This window comes from Plecotus auritus (assembly GCF_963455305.1).
Source record: "Plecotus auritus genome assembly, chromosome: 3".
NCBI classification, from domain to species: domain Eukaryota; kingdom Metazoa; phylum Chordata; class Mammalia; order Chiroptera; family Vespertilionidae; genus Plecotus; species Plecotus auritus.
This window is the reverse complement of record NC_137772.1, coordinates 184,442,002-184,459,990: the sequence shown is the minus strand read 5'-3', so window position 1 is coordinate 184,459,990 and position 17,989 is coordinate 184,442,002. Positions and strand designations below refer to the sequence as shown.

Genomic DNA, 17,989 nt, shown 5'->3' with positions numbered 1-17,989 from the left:
ATGGGCCAATCAGATGACTAAGGCTAAGACATGGAATTTTTATCTGGAATCAGTGTGCAGCAGAAAGTGGAGCAACAAGTTAGAAAGTTGTGATGAAGCAATAGAAAGAAGGGCTTCTTTAGGGTGAGGCAGTGAGACTAAAAAGGGAGTAGACTCCATTCAAATTACTACTTTATATGCACTTTCTTTCCAGGAGAAGTGGAAATAAAATGCACTAATGTTATGAGCTTAGATAAGTGGATAATAAGGGACTAATAAATACTGAACCTTACTGTGTCCCATCCACCTTATGCCATTTACACATATTATCTCATCTAATAGTAACAGAAATATAGACCACAGGAAAGAAAGAAGTTGTGAAGGGGTTAAGAGGTGGGGCACAATGAGTTCCAGAAGCAGAAGGCCTCCAGTAGCATTAGTAAATTCAAGAATTGAGCATCAGTCGTTCTGGAACTAAGCAGAGAGAATCTGAAAATGATCATCAAAACTTTTAAGGTGATAACATAACTCATTCATGTTCAGAGAGAAAAGATAAGAGAATGATGGTCAGAACTTTGGGAAATGGCTGTTACTTTTATTGAATGACAGGAAAAATACAAGCCAATGATAAAGACACCCCCTCCCCCAATGCAACAAACAGCTAGCAGGATGTCCAAAATAGTGCTGTAATATACAAATTAGAGAAAAAGAGAGTTTTAAAAGGAAAAACTGGACCATACAAATATAGTGTGTTGTAAAAGAAAATAATGAGAAAAGGGATTAAAAATAGTTTTATATTTTGAAATTAGAAGATAATTGGTAATACAAAATTCTTAAATAAACAGGAACAAATCTGTAGCTGTTTGTTATTAAAGTCAGCAATGCAGAGACCCAGCCTGAATACAGCATATTTAACCCCAAACAATGTTTTTGGAAGGAGGGTCTGGGTGAAAATGCAATTGCGGGAATTTCTGGAAGCTCCATTGGAGAATACAGCCAAAGTGAGGCATTCATACTGTTTGTTCTATTAGTAGATTCAGAAAAAAATAGACCCAGGTTCAATATGGAAGGGACTGAGAAGAAAAACAGAAAGGAAGCAGAGAAATAGATACCAGTAACATTTATGGGATGAGACATTCTGGGCAAACCCCCTCACTAAGACTCAAAAAAGGCAAGTGAACCATCATGACCAATGAGCATTCTGATGCAGTAAATCTGGATTTGGGATAAATAAAAATAATGTGTTGCTGCAAGCAAGAAACCGTATCTTGCTGGGTCATATCATGTGGTCACTCTACCAGCCTTGGGCAAACTACGGCCCGCAGGCCGGATCCGGCTGTTCTATCCGGTTCTCTTGCTCTCCCCTCCGCTCCTTTACTTTGAATTTATATTAGTTCACACAAACACTTCATCCATGCTTTTGTTCCAGCCCTCCAGTCCAGTTTAAGAACCCATTGTGGCCCTCGAGTCAAAAAGTTTGCCCACCCCTGCCTAGCCCTAAAACTTAGCAAAGTGCCTAGAATTATATACATTCTGTAAATAAACCATGAGTTTGGTGAATGAAAGAGTGGGGAACCATTAAAGGATTTTAAACAAGAGTGAAATGACCAGGACAGCATTTTAAAAGGTCACTCTGGCTGCAATGAGAATAAAAGATTTGATCTGGAAATGATTGTAAACAGCCGGGCTGTTGAAGAAAGAAAATGAGAGCTGTGGAAGAAATGACTGTGATTGTTAAAATGGCGATAAAGAGAATGGGGTAGATTTAAGAGAAGTTTGAACTGAAGCATCAACAGAACTTGGTTAATGGAAGTATGAGGTGAGAGTGAGAGTGAGGGAGGGGCTGGGATGGTGCTCAGGGTTCTGGCTTGAGCAATAGCATGAAAGGTGGTGCCAACAACTAAACCAGGAATCCTAAAGAGAGGATTAATTTGGGGAATGGAGAATGACGTGATAATGAGTTGAGTATAGATTTGTTAAATTTGACCAGGAGGCAGTTGGAGAAGTGTCTATTTAGGTCCTTTGCCTATTTTTTATTTGGAATGTCTGTCTTCCTTTTGTTAAGTTGTATGAGTTCCTTATATATTTTGGATATTAACTCTTTATCAGATGTATCATTGCCAAATATATTCTCCCATACAGTGGGCTCCCTTTTCGTTTTGTTGATGATTTCTTTTGCTGTGCAGAAGCTTTTTATTTTGATGTAGTCCCATTTATTTATTTTCTCCTTAATTTCTTTTGCCCTAGGAGATGTATTGGTAAATATATTGCTATGAGAGATGTCTGAGATTTGGCGCCTATGTTTTTTTTTTAAGAGATTTTTAAGGTTTCATGGCTGGATGTTACATGGGCCGTGGGTCTTGGCTCTGGTGCTCAGGGCTGGGAGCCCAGCCTGGATTCCTGGCCTCTATCTTCTGAGGGAACAGACCCTCCCTTAGCCACTAGCTCCCTCTTCACTCTCCGCCTGCTGCTCCTGGGGGCTAGGTCAGCTCTTCTGGTGCCCTCACCCTTCCTACCCGTCTTTGGGTGTTTTCTGTCCTTCATGGACCTTAGCTGGTAATTCCGGATGAATGTTCCCCACTTCAGTTTTATTTCTAGTCTGGCCCTGGGAGGAGCAAGAAAGGTCTGCCTATCTGGCTGCCACTTTCTCCTCCCATACGCATGTCTATTTTCTCCTACTCTTTAACTTTCTTTAGGTTTTTTTAAAATCAAAGTTTTAAACTAGAAAATTTGAGAAAGAAATTAGAGTAAAGTAAGTCTTAAAATGTATGTATTTCTTTCTAATGTTTAGTGGAAAAGTAGTTATTTTTCTTTATTTATTACTAGAGGCCTGGTGCATAAAATTCGTGCATGGGCGTGGGGGTAGTGTCCCTCAGCCCAGCCTGCACCCTCTCGTAATCTGGGATCCCTGCAGGATAGGGCCTAAACCGGCAGTTGGATATCCCTCTCACAATCTGGGATGACTGCTGGCTCCTAACCACTTGCCTGCCTGCCTGATCTCCCCTAACAGCTCCCCTGCCTGCCTGATCGCCCCTAACAGCTCCCTTGCCTGCCTGATCACCCCTAACCACCTCTGTCTGCCTGCCTGATGCCCCTAACTGCTCGCCTGCCTGCCTGATCACCCCTAACCACTCGCCTGCCTGCCTGATCGCCCCTAACCACCTCTGCCTCAGCCCCCACCACCACAGCTTTGTCCGGAAGGACGTCCAGAATGACGTCTGGAAGGTTGTTCGGCTGTCTGGTCTAATTAGCATATTATGCTTTTATTATTATAGTTGGGGGAAGAGCTTTGTTTTAATAACATTACATACCGTGTTTGAAGAAGAGCTAACTTATATTCAGAGGAAAAGTTCAATTACATGGATTTTTAAAAAATATTGTAAATGTTTCTTTATGTTTCCTTCTGAGAATTTTGGTTTTCATCCTAGGAGAAATTTTTAGATATGAGTTACAACTACCTAGAAGCTTGGAAAGGTTAGCCTTAGCTCTATAATTCTTTTCTCCATTACACTTGTGAGTACAAACTAAGTATAGATCTTTGCTTACATCTCTCTAAATCTGGAATCTTGTTGATGGGTAATATATGTAGGTATATTATGAGTTGGCTAAGGTTTATTTTTATTTTTGTACTGTTTACTTTATTTGAAGAGCCTTTTCTTCCAATTCCAGGTAAAGCATGAACATTCTATAAGTCCTGGAATCATCACTCAGAAACCAAAATGTGCAAGCATTTAAATCCCTGAATTTCATGAAAAAACTACAGAAAGAATCACATGGTGTTTTGTTATTTGCCAGGCACCAGCAAGTTTTTACAACCCAAAGATGAGGCTGAAATGACACAAAATTGCCCTGGGAAGTATAGCCAAATACAAACAAGTGAACAAATGAAAACAAACCTTAGAGGTCAGTCAATATGAGTCAAAGTGTACTGTAAGTAGTATGTTACTGCATCGTTACATTATGAGTCAACTACAGGTCTAGACAGATTCTTACTGGTATGAAACAGAAGTTTACTTCTTTCGTTCAGTGTAGCTCATCAATTATCTATTGTAAAAGCTACAAAAGCTATTCTCTAGAGGATTTGCCTCATTCTACATGATGAGCTGTAAGGTTTTTGCAGCCCCTAGCACTGATAATTCTCTATTATGTTTATGTTTTATTTTTTGTTATCATGATTGGATTCAGAGTTCCTAAATGTTCTAAGATAAGACCAAGAGTTCTTAGATTATCTCAATTACTGAACGTATAAAAGTGAAGCCTCTGTAAATATAATGCAATGTATTTAACTGAACACTTAAAATGGGTCAATTGTATCTCAGGAAGGCTGCTTGAAACCAAACAAAGGCAGGCTTTCACTTGCAGCCACTACTAACCTGGGTCTGCTGTGAAATACAGTCCTGTCAAACATTAATGCCCCATTTTATATCTTAAATTGCTCCCTCCCCCTGGGTACTTTACCAACATAAAAAAGTCCAATGAGCTTACATTCTTTTTTTTTTTTTTTTTTAAATATATTTTATTGATTTTTTACAGAGAGGAAGGAAGAGGGATAGAGAGTTAGAAACATCGATGAGAGAGAAACATCGATCAGCTGCCTCTTGCACACCCCCCACTGGGGATGTGCCCGCAGCCAAGTTACGTGCCCTTGACCGGAATCGAACCTGGGACCCTTCAGTCCACAGGCTGACGCTCTATCCACTGAGCCAAACCGGTTTTGGCTGAGCTTACATTCTTAAAAACAAACATGAGGCAAAACAAAGTAAATCTTTATTTATTCTTCCTTCCTCCTCCTCTTCTGCCTTCTCCTAAGTTTAGGTTAAAAACCTCGTGTGCACACTGTGTTTCTACATCTTTCCCCCTACACTAGTCTGGCCCCTTCCTTCACTGTTCAGGTTGAGGCTCCCTTTGCAGAGTAGACTAGTTACTTTTGAATTGCCAGCGGAGTCATTTCTGCACAGTTTCCATCTTCCTGGAACGCTCTGAAGTAGGGCACATTCTTGAGAACCTCTTTTCATTAACACATTTTTGTTTGTTTTTGGCTTCAGTTACTAATTTTAACTGTCATATCCCTTCCCTGATCATACATTTACAGTATTATTTCTTTTTTTTTGGTTCATCTTATGGGTCCCACCTGTCCTAGTCTTGGTTTCTTATTACTTAATGTCCTCTCATTCTCTTGGTATTAGCTCTCATAGTGCTATAAAAATGACACAAAAATCCCTAGTTCTAGCCTTCACTGTGCTCTTAAATTTAGGTATATATTTCAATTTTCTTTATATTTCTTCATTATCTCTTACTAAACCTTAAAGAAAGAGTTATCTTCCTCCTTCCCAACCTTAATTAACTATCCATACATCTAGTCAACCATGTTAAAATGTTCAGAGTATCTTTAATTTTTATCTCTTTTTTTTCATTCTTCATATTCATACAGTTACCAAGTCCTATCAATTCTACCTTTCAGTTTCTTCCATCTATATAAAACCTTTCTTTTTTATAATAAGAAACTCTTTCCAGGACTTATGGCAAGGAAGGGGCTAATGTTACATATAGTGTGGGAACAGAGAATTCCCTCAAGACCTTCCTCTTTGTAACACTCCAGGTGCCCTCCTGGCCCACAGGTCAGCATAACGTAGAACAAGGTCTTTAGACTCAGGCCAGGACTGGTACTACATGTATAACACATTATTATAACTGGGAAAAGGATCCTTCTGAAACATACATATTTAAATTAAAAATAGTCACAATACAGATTTTGTAAAAACAACAACAACATCAACAACAACAACAACAAAAAAAAACAATTACTGCCCTCTGTGGAAAATTTCTGTAATAAATAAACAAATATATTCCATCATCCAACCAGGTATGGCTCAGTGGTTGAGTGTCAACCCAGGAACCAAGAAGTCACCGGTTTGATTTCTGGTCAGGGCATACGGCTGGGTTGCAGGCTTGATCCCCAATGCAGGGCATGCAGGAGGCAGCTAATCGATGATTCTCTCTCATCAATGATGTTTCCATCTCTTTCTCCCTCTTCCTTCATCTCTGAAATGAATAAAAAAATATATTTTAAAACAACAACAAAACAACAATTATATTCCTTCTATGCTCTTATATGTAATGTTCTACTGACAATAACAAAAACATATCATTGTATGATGCCAGATTATGAAGTTTCTTATACTAATACTAGAGGCCCTTTGCATGTGATTCATTCATGGTTGAGGTCCCCTAGGTCTGGCCAGTGATCAAAGCGTGAGCATCTGGCATAGAAGGGCAGGTCCCAGCTGATCTCTGGGCCCTGGGCAACACCTGGGCTCACGGGCCCTGCATGCCCCCGCACCCTGCTGCTGCCACTGGTCACTGTCTGTGGGGCAATCGGCGGGGCAATTGGGCCTAGCTCGCACCCGCCTTGGCCTGGAGCCACCTGCTCACCTGCTCCACCATTCCACCGCGGTCCTGCTCTCGTTGGGGTTCATCGGGGCAGCAGTGCCTCTACTGCCGCCCACTGCCAGCACCGCATTGCTGACGCCCACCATGTTCCCGGCTGCTCCCTGGTGGTCAGCGCACACGTCATAGCGAGCAGTCGAACTCCTGGTCAAGGGGACAATTTGAATATTAGGCTTTTATTATATAGGCTAAAGATAAGATAAAATACTGTTGGTTTTAACAGCTCAGTATAAGTACTAAAATATTGTCTTTGAGAATATTCCAAAAGAATTAAAGAAAAAGTCTTATTTTTTCAGTGACTAAAGATGTAGTCTAGAATCTAACATATTTACCTGAATGTAGCTGCTATGCTATTTGGACAAAACAATGAGAGGTCAGAAAGTGTCATGGCTTCATCATTTCTACATTATGATCATATTGTATTATTCTCTTATTTCAGGATCAGCTAAATACAGGCCATGGACCATGTGCTGTTTTGGTGAATAATGTTTTATTGGACATAGTCACACACATTCATTTATGTATTGTCTAGGCTGCTTTGCTACTACAGTGGTAGAGTTGAATAATTGTCATGGAGACTTTATGGTCCACCAAGCATAAAGTATTTATTATCTAGCCCTTCACCTGAAAAGTTTGCTTTTTAATCCCTTTTGAAATATTAATTCACTTGAATTTCTATTTTGCTCAATTCTACATGTAGGGGAAAAATACAGGCAGTATTAACTAGAGTAGAATGAGTCATATTTTTCCTTCTAAAATATTTTTTGTAGATGACTAATGAAACCTAGTTGCAGTATGCTGCCTTTACCATGCACAATTCTTAGGCTTTGTTAAAAACAGAACAATGTAAACAAAAACTCTAAGGCAGAACAACTTGTTCTTTTTTACCAGATTTTTATTGGTACTGCCTAGAAAACATTTTCCAAAATAAATAATCTTTGCAGCAACTAACCTTTTCCCTTCTATTAGGAAATTAAAGTTGGAGAAAAGTCCATTTAATAATCAGAAGAGCATGCATTTGATTACACAATGACTAAGAATGTCACTGTTGGAAACTATTTTTTATTGAAACTCAGGGAATTCTATGAGTACCTATTTTGTTCATTAAAGCTAATAATTGACACCATATCTTTCACATGGAAAACAATTCATATTTTTTTATAATAATGTATGTTAAAAGATTGGTAAAGGCATGCTTCAAACATCTATTACTCAATTTCCTATCTATTTGTTTTTTATTATTTGGTATTTTTTTCCTGTTACTTCTCATTCTTTTAAATGAATAAGAATTTAAACTTCCTCACCTTTTTTTTCCCCCTCCCACTTAAAAGAATTCTACCAAGGAAACATAATTTGAAAGCTAGTTGTATGGTTTCATTTGGATGTGCAGTTGCATCTAAAGGTATAATTAGTTATAGAGCAAGAGAATACACAGCAAGCTTTAAAAGAGATTTATTTATTTTTATGCAGCTTTCCAAGGTCCAAAATATCAATGGCTGGGAATTAGACCTTAATTATCAGTTCATCCTCTAAGAAGTTTGCTTTCACTTAGCACATTCTTTGTGTTGTAGAGTCAAGACGTGAAAATTTAAGCTCTTGTATTATTAACTGTGACTCAGTAAAGAAAAACTTTGGGATTCAATGTAGCAAAGCCTCAAAGTTAAATGAAAATGGGAATGGAAGTCAAATCTCTTTTTTAAATAATAAACGGATTATAGAAAGTATCTTTTTCTACTGATATAAAAATCTAGGTACAATCAAACTACACCAGGATACATTTTGGCTGGATTATGGAAGAGTTAAACAGTAGAGCCATCTAGTTTTGGCACCTGCTCCTGCCATTGTTAGGAGTGCTAGGGTCTTTTCGCATTAAGGGTTCAGGAATCTGGAGAAAGGGCTGTGAGGTAAATGAATAAAGAGACTAGATGAGAAATATAAATTTGGGAGGCATGGGGGAGCTAGGGGAGGCTCCACTTTCTAGTGAAGTGGGCTCTCTGAATGTCTGGACCCATGGCTTTTTATTCCCACATTTTTCCCTTTAGCAAAACAGATATACATATCAAAGGTAAAGTTTGGTAAACAGTAAAAGATTATCAGGTTAGGAGACATGCCTTTGGCTGTTCCAGCAGCAGGTAATAACATGCAGATTTTCAGCCCTGCTGAAAGAGTCCATTCAACCTTTTGAGGACTTTTTGTATTTATTATGACCTGCTGGACTTAGCCTCCAGCATATGAAGACTCATTTTAGGCTGGAAAAGTAATTCTCCCAGAGCAGGTGTAATTCTGGAGCAATTTTAAGGAATTTGAGGTTAGATTTTAGTCTGGATTTTTAAGAAATTTTGGACATGTATCTTTCTCCTGGAAGGACTTCAGAACAAAGTGTGTTTTATAAAGCATTTGATATCCTATTACAGACCATGTTACTACAAAGATTAGCTCTAGCTTATATAGGCATATATAGTACAGGGATATGGACTCTAGCTGTATATACAGGGATATACAGTAGAGCATATTCAAATGTGCTAGAATTTGAAATAATCTGAAACCAATGTGAAATATTTATGTATAATGAGAATGAGTACAGCCCAAGACAAAAAAAAATGTATTTTGGAGAAAATTATAAAAAATTATCAAAGTTGGGCAAGAAGCCACCTATCTCATAGTTTGTGTAAGACAGGCATATTAGAAAGATGCACATCCCAAATGGGAAAAGAAATGAAAAATACTCTGAATCTGGGTTTGAAGTTTAAGGCCATTAGGGCTTAGAATATTTGAGATGAAAGATTTGAAATATCAGCCAATAAATTAGTTAGTTATCAATACTATGGGAAACTGTAATATGGTTTAGGAAACCCAACATGTAAAATAAAAATTTAAAAATCTTTCTCATACTTTTTTTGGTCTCATATTTTCATAGAATGTTTTGTTGTTGTTTTTTTAGAAAAAAAATAACGAAGCTTCACTTTAAATTTCATCTCAAAATTCCGAGTCAAGAGAAAAGGTCTTTAAAGAGAGGTCAAGGCACTCAATTAATGGGGCATTAATGTTTGACAAGACTATATTTCACAGCAGTCAATTGGAAAAAAAAGAAAAAACAACAACTCTAGGTAATACTCCTCTTTTGGGGTAGAGGTTCAGGGCTCATTGATTAAGAAAATGTGATGTGTTTCTTGGAGTAACTGGTCACAAAAAAGGGTAGACTTTATTTTTTTAAAGAATTTGATGCAGGATGACTGAAGTCTCATTTCTTTATGAAGATGGTATTACTCATTAATGAATCAGGCTTTGTCTTCCACTAGAAAACAATCACATGTTCATTACTAAGGATACCTCTGTAAACAAGAACTGTCTCATCCATAAACAGCTAAAAGTGGGGGCCAAACACATGAAAATGAATTGTATGTGAATCAAATTCAGATCCTTGAAAAGTAAGTGAGCAGCAAAACGAATGTTGAAATATAAGCAACAACTGTATTAGACCTACTAAACCATCTTTGAGCAGATAGGTAAAGTGTTAGGACCAGATGAACTCACAACATATGTAGGACAAAAGAAATGCCTTAGCTGAGACAAAGGGGGAAGTCAGACATGGAGAGATTTCATGTAAGCTATCAGAAGACCCATTAAAAATGCACTCTCGCATTTGGGTCTCTATCCTATTGGTACCTGTCTTGATTATTCAAAATAGAAAATTTAAATCTCTCTTCAGGTTCGGCCATTGAATGTGGTCCAATCATAATTTGAGTATGATGTGTCAGAGATCCCTGAAGAAACTTTGTTCTCCTTTTCTTCATGCTTTCATCAGAGACAAGTATTTCTCCTCCATGTATTAGCAACTTATATGTGGTATAAATTTTGTTATTTTAAAATCTGATGTATGATAAAAAGAGGGTTGGTCATTGTTATTTTTGCCTTCCATAAATTAGTCACCAAAGTGAAGTATTGGAACAAGAGAACCTAAAAGCAACTCCATTAGATGACTATTGCAGCATAAAAGACCCTAAATTTAATTATCTGTGTACACTGTGTTTTCTCAATTGTGCTCTATTCTTGACAAAATGGATCCTTATTGATTTATCTAATGCTTGTTTATATTTTGTTTTCTGCATCTGAATTTATTTATTTATTTATTTTAGGAGAAAAGAATGCCTTTCCCTTGAGAAGAAATAAATATGATCAGTGTAACTGAGATTTGGAAATCAAATACTCTTTTCTGTTCTCTTCCTTCTATGATTTTTCATTAGTCATCTTGTAAGATTAAATATTCCTTAGAATATTACTTAGATATAATTTTTCCCTGTCACATGAGAGATTGTTCATCCTTGAAGTTCAGTTTTGTGACAAAACAATATTTCCATTGATTTACTTTTCAAGTCTACTATAATTGACAAGGTTTATGTAATTCTTGAGGAAAAGCTCTACAATTCTTCTAAATGAAAATATCCTATATAATAAAGAGCTAATATGCAATGGTCATCACGCCTTCATGCCCTCACACTGGGGCCAGGGGACCTGAGGCCACGCTGATGGACCTGAGGCTGTGCCCCCACCCTGTGGGTCTTGATGGGGGTGGGGCTGGCCAGGTCTGGGTCTCGCTCGATTTCGAGGCACACATGGGTGGGAGGGGACTTGACTCTGGGTCCTGCGGCATGCCTCAGTCTCTGACAGGAGGGAGATTTTCATATACATTTTACTAATTTTCTTTCATCTCTGACATTTCTATTATAGAGAAAGGGAAAATAGAAATATTAAAATATTTCCTCCGATTAATTCCCTTTTAATGTGCACAAATTTTGTGCACCAGGCCACTAGTTGACTAATAAAAACATGTCTGGAAAACATTTCTTGTCCCCATCCATCACATAGTTTTCCCCTTTCATTAAAAAACAAAAGGTGTTCTAAAATACCAACTCCATTTTTTTTTAAATATATTTTATTGATATTTCACAGAGAGGAAGGGAGAGGGATAGAGAGCTAGAAACATCGATGAGAGAGAGACATCGATCAGCTGCCTCCTGCACACCCCCCACTGGGGATGTGCCCGCAACCAAGGTACATGCCCTTGACCGGAATCGAACCCGGGACCCTTCAGTCCACAGGCCAACGCTCTATCCACTGAGCCAAACCGGTTTTGGCCCAACTCCATTTTTTTAATGGGCCAAAGGAAAACCAATCTCAGCCTCCTCTATCTTCTTGAATCCAGTGAATGTACTTCATTCCTCATCTGATTTGTTCTCGGCAACATTCCACATGCTTGCTCACTCAGGGCCCCTCCTTCCATAGAACCTTCTTCTTGACCTCTGTCTTGCCACAATCTTTTGAGTTTTCAACTGTTTTTTTTTTCTTTTTCCTGGTTTGTTTGTTTTTCGTAAGTTTCCTTTGCTGATTCATTTTCTTGTGTTCATTTTTAAATTTCTGCATTCTTTCGGGCTCTCTCCTCACCTTCCCAACTCTTGTACCATATGCGGTGTAGTTAAGTCTTTAACAGTACAGGTTATGTAAACTAACTACCTAGGTATGATAATGTGCATTAGTTTTCAATTGCTGTGTAACAAATCACCATGAATTTTGTGGCTTATAACAGCACTCATTTAGTATCTTGCAGTTCTGTAGGTCTCCTTTGCTGGTCTGGGTGGAGTTCAGCTGGGTCCTTGGCTCAGGGCATTAACAGGCTGATATCAAGGTATTAGTTTGTTCTGAGGGCTCATTTGGGGCTTGAGATAGCCTTCCAAGCTCAGTGGTGTTGGCAGAATTCCATTTCTTGTGGTTATAGGGCTGAGTTCCCATTTTATTAATAGCTTTTGGGCAGGGGCTATTCTTAGCTCTTGGAAACTACCTGTGATCCTCTGCCCTATGGCCCCTTACATGATCCCTCCCACACTCCCCATTTCTGATATCAGGAAAGGCTATTTCCTTTTTAAAGTGTTCAACTAATATACCTTTTAATTTTGATGAACTCAAAATCAACTGATTAGTAACTAAATCTTGGGTGTTATATCCCATCACATTTATAGGTTCTGACCCACAAAGGAAAGGAAATTGTACAAAGTGTGTATACCAAGGGTTGGGAATGTTGGAGGCCATCTTAGAATTCTGCCTACCACACCCTACTTCTGCTATTTGCTAGCTGTGTAAATTTGGTCAAGTTATATAATGTATCTGTGCTTTGGTTTTTATCAGCTTTAAAGTGTAATAAAAATAGAATATTCTTTATGGGGTTATTGTGAAGATTAGTTTGACTGGTACATGTAAAACCCTAGAACAGTTCTTACTATATAGTAAGAGCCTGCAAATATTCAATTGCCATCCTTAATCTCCCCATAGATATTGCATCCACTCCCATTGCTTCAATGTTACTGATAATCCTGTGACTTCCAAATTTATATATCCAGTCAAGACCTCTTTTCTGAGCTTCAGACACTTGAAATTTCTTACTTTACATCTCCCCTTAAATGTCTAATAGCAACTCAAGTACAATTTGTTTAAGTCTAAACTCATGATTTCGTTTGCAAACCTTATTCTTTCTAATACTTCTTATCACAGAAAATAATATCCTTTCATGAAGTTTCTCGTGCTTTCCAATTTCCTCTTCCTTGACTACCATTCATTCATATGTTCAAATTTGTTTTTGTGTGGCAGAGAATATAATGATCAATATAACAGATATGGTCTCTGCCCTCATAGAGCTTATAACCAAGTGGGAGACACAGATTATATTCTATTCCCCCACACCTATTAAAACAAAGCTATTTTCAGATCTCTTTTTAAAAAAAATACGTATTCTTATTGACTTCAAAGAGGGAGAGAGAGACAGAAACATCAATGATAAGAGAGAATCATTGATTGGCAACCTCCTGCACACCCCCTACTGGGGATGAAGCCAGAAACATGGGTGGGAATCAAACCATGACCTCCTGGTTCAGAGGTTGAGGCTCAACCACTGAGAAACACCAGCCGGGCCATTTTCACCTCTCTTTAGCAAACACTCTAGTCAAAGTCACTATCTATCTTTCCTGAATCAGAGTAATAACCCATGGGTTTCTATACTTTCACTCTTTCTCTTTCTCTTCCCCTCAACAGAGATACCATCTTCAAGGATGTCTCATTAACTCACTCCTTTACATAAATCCTTTCATTGGCTTCCTGTAGTATGTAAGATAAAAACAAACCTTCTTCATAGTCTGTCATGGCCCTGCCTAATGTCTCTAGCTTTATGCACCCCCAACTCACCCCTCTACTTCTGTTTTAACCCTGATGGTCTTCTTCCTGCTCCTCAACAGTGGAACACTGGTTCATACCTTAGCATATTGAACCTGTCAGTCCTTCTAAAATGGTCACTCTCTTTCTTTCCAGCTCTATAACCCTCCCTTTACCTGGTAACCCTCATCTAAAATGTTATCCCTCATGAAAGCCTCCCCCTATCCCTCCTGACTAAACCAGGATTCCCACTATACTCAAAGTACTATATGAGTCTTCTTTATGACATTTAATATGTTATGTACAGATTTGAGTCATTATTTAAGATCTTCCAACATTCTGGGGGAGGGACAAGTTTCAGCCATAGGAAAAGTAGATTTTACAATCATGTTTTGTAGATGAGGGGACATGACATGTATTTAATTTTTTTCATGACATGTATTTTAAATGTAAATGCTATTCTCAGAATGTGTGTTTGATGGGAGAAGCTTCTTCTGTAACTACCTCTTTGTCAATTCAGACCAAGCTTACCTGGACAGTATTTGGAAGAAAACACTTTTATGGTCATGAGAGTTACTGAAGACCTGAGCAAGAATGTGAAAAAGTGTTCTACAAACTATAAAACTCAACACAGAATTTTTATTAGTGTTATTGTTGTTAATATCACCGAAATACAAGTTTATCTAAATACTTGAGCTAGGTTAAATTTGATCAATTTGATTGCCTCCAAATACTTGATTTCCTCTACCAGAGGTTTCAGATCTACTGTTTGTTTTCTTAAATGTACACCTGTGTGCTGTCTACCTATTAATATGTGTACAGACATATGAGATATACACACATATACATACGGTGTATATATGGTATAAATGGTATATATTCAGGCTCCTCTAAAATAAATTCCAGCCTAATGTATCATAAAATGGAGCTAGTCCAGCGGTGTTATTTTTATGAATTTACTTAAAATGTTAATTTTCAATACAATTCAGTGATGCTGAATAAGATGATATTTGGGATGTAAACCATCAATAGTTTTTGAAAGCCATAAAAAAGTCAAATTCCTTTAGCTTAAAAGTGTTTACTGATTGTATAAATGTATTTTACAAATATGCCAAATTTACTGTAATGATCAAAACTACAAATATAAACTTCTATATATTAGTTGATTAAAAAGCAACTAATTTATTGTAGAAAATATTTAAAATTATTACTAAAAGTAGAAACATCTTTATCTTTAAGCTAACTGACTGTAATTTTATAATTATTTATTTGTAGACATCCAATTTGGATCATTTCTGAAGCTGAATTCAGAACAACATTAAGGTAAGCTGTTTATTTGGGGTACAAGTGTGTGTGTGTGTGTGTGTGTGTGTGTGTGTGTGTGTGTGTGTGTGTTAGTTTTAAGCAATAAGAATATGTGGCAAAATTGTGTGTAATAGAATGTTCAAACGTATTTTTAGTTTCTGAGCTCCTAGAAAATTTCTGGTCCATGACAAACACTCAATGATATTGGTTCCATTTTATTTTTTTATAATATTTTTCAATTATAAAAAATATCAAAATATAAATTGTCTTATGGCTACTTGTTAAATTTCCTCTCAGCCTTCACTCTGAAAATACCCATACCAATAAATCACTGTGCAAATGCACAGAGCCATTAAAGACAAATTAATACTGAATAGTGTAGTGCTCAATGTTGCTGAGTTAACAAAAGCTGGAATGAGTTCTCAAATGCGGAATGGAGTGATGGGGACATGCCATTGAATTAATAATAATAATAATGTCAACAGCAATAACAATACTGTTTACTTAATGTTATAATTCGGATACTCTACTAAATACTTTACTTATATGCTTTAAGTCATATAATCCTCAAAATTTTCTGAAGCAAAGGTATTATTGTTATTCTTCATCTCATTTTACAATGAGAAAACTAGGACTTGTCTAAAGTTATAGAGTTAGTAAGTGGCATACTTACCAGCTGAGGTCTTTTTAAAACCCAAGTTTTGGTTTTCTACCACTATGTTAAACTACCTGGAAAAGATATGTGTTAATCAGCTTTTTTTGAATTTTGGATTGAGGAGATAATGAGAAGGGAATTTTTTGCTACATGAAGACCACTAACAAAAGCATGAAAGGTGAAATAGATGTGCACTGTCCCATAGTGACAAGTTGGAATGAAGAGCATTTGAGGAAATAGTAATAAAAATTGTATAGTCAGAACACTTGAAGGTCACCAACATATTTTGGTGGATAAAATTGAGTGTTCTAGTTTCATTACCAATGTCCTCTACCTGCAAACTACTTAGTTAAATTTTTACTGTTGTAGTTGAATATATGAATCCACAATATAGTCAAGGTATCAGTTTAAAAAATTAACAACAAAAAAATACTAGAATTTGGAGGGATTGTTGAAAAGTATTTAGTCCTGCCAAGGCATGAAATGATAGAAGTAGTAGAAATAGGGGGGCATGCTATTGCCAAAAGACATGACAGCAAGAAAAATCTGACAGTCCTTATGATAGGTTGGGTAAAGGAATAAAGGAAAAGGAAGAGCAGAGATGGTTTTAAGTTTGCTCCTGTGGGGGAAAAAAAGTGCAAAACTTTTTCTTGTTAGAAAACAGAATGAGTTGGATTCTCAATTTTGCACTGGAAATATTGATGGGGCTCACATTTATATATTCTGTGGGACATAGAAAGTTAAATGAATAAAGAGGTGAAGATTGGGTCCTAATTCCTTTAACTTTGTTTATTAAAGTCTTTACACAAATTCATTAAAGAGATTAATACTTTAGAGTGAGTAGCTTACTATGAAAGGATTAGTATAAAAATGGAAGCACATAGGGCTGTTACTTGAAACACCATTTTCAGTTGAACATTTTAAAAATCAAATATAGCTATGTAAAATTGAAAAGTATGTGGATTGATACAACTTGTATAATAATATTGCCTTCCATGCCTAATTAAATTCTCAAAGATTTTGTTTGTTTGGGTTTGTTTTTTTATTTCTTTGTTTGACAGTACAACATTGCTTTTTAAAAAGTAAATAAATGCAAACTACTTAAAACTCAACCCTGGAGTTACTTCCCTTACTTTAAGCATAGTTTTTATCCTTCCCCTTCCACCCCAATTGGCATTATCATTAAGCTGTTAACAATGTTTCAGGTAAATACAATTTAAAATAATTTTTATTTCAAAATCAAAATGCTCATTCATTCTCTGTGTAGTGAAATACATGAATCCTATATAATAAAGAGGTAATATGCAAATTAACCATCATGCCATCACATGATGGCTGCGCCCACACAGAGGCGGGGTTCCCCATAACACAAGATGGCTGTGCCCACAGCAGATGTGGGATTCTCATAGCACAAAATGGCTGCGCCCACAGCAGATGTGGGGTTCCCGTAGCACAAGATGGCTGTGCCCACAGTGGAGGCAGGGTTTCCAGAACAAGCGATCAGCAGGGACCTGAGGCTGCATGGAGCCAGGCTGGGGCGGGGGACCTGATGTCCTCAGCCCCGGTGCCAGGCCAGGGAACCTGAGGCTGTGCCCCCCCTGGCTGGCGGGGCTTGATGGGGTACCTCAGGCTGTGCCCCCAGCCTGGTGGGGCTTGACGGGGGACCTCAAGGCATGCCCCCCCCACCCTGGTGCTGGGCCAGGGGACCTCAGGCCACGCCCTTAACCCTGGGTCAGGGGACCGGAGGCTGCACTCCCCACCCAGCATGTGCCCAAGGACCTGAGGCTGTGCCCCCCACTCGATGCCTGGCCAGGAGACCTGAGGCTGTGCCCCAGCTTGGCACTAGGCCAAGGGACCTGAGGCTGCACCCCCCACCTGGCAGGGCTTGTTGGGGCTGGGGCCAGCCAGGTCTGGGTATCATGTGATTTCGAGGCACGCGCAGGTGGGCGGGGACTTGACTCTGGGTCCCATGGCGTGCCCCAGACTCTGACAGGAGGAAGATTTTCATATACATTTTACTAATTTTCTTTCATCTCTAACACTTCTATTATAGAGAAAGAGCAGATAGCAATATTAAAATATTTCCTCTAATTAATTCCCTTTTAATGTGCACGAATTTCATGCACCAGGCCACTAGTTAGATAATAAACAAGAAGAGAAAGAAAGAAGGGAAGCTCTGCTTAGGCTATAAGTTACTTCATTTGGAATGATGTCTTTTGGTAATGCTGGCCTACAATACTCTTATGTTTTCATAATACTATAACAGTATTATGAAATATTTTTATAATAGAAAAAATACAGGATGAAATAATATGTGCTACAGAATTATAACCTTATATTTTAGTAAATATCCTCACTCAGAGTAAATTCATCAAATATTTATCCGATAGGTAAATTCAGTGCTAA

General features: G+C 37.8%; 1 protein-coding gene across 2 annotated transcripts in view; it reads left to right on the top strand.

Annotated features, from left to right (window-relative positions):
* Positions 1-17,989, top strand: part of CNTN1 (contactin 1) — a 292,079-nt gene that overhangs the window by 57,272 nt on the left and 216,818 nt on the right. For both annotated transcript variants that reach the window (XM_080661300.1, XM_080661302.1), the window contains exon 2: positions 14,899-14,946. The gene's annotated coding sequence lies outside the window, so the exon portion shown is untranslated. The remainder of the gene's footprint in view (positions 1-14,898; positions 14,947-17,989) is intronic.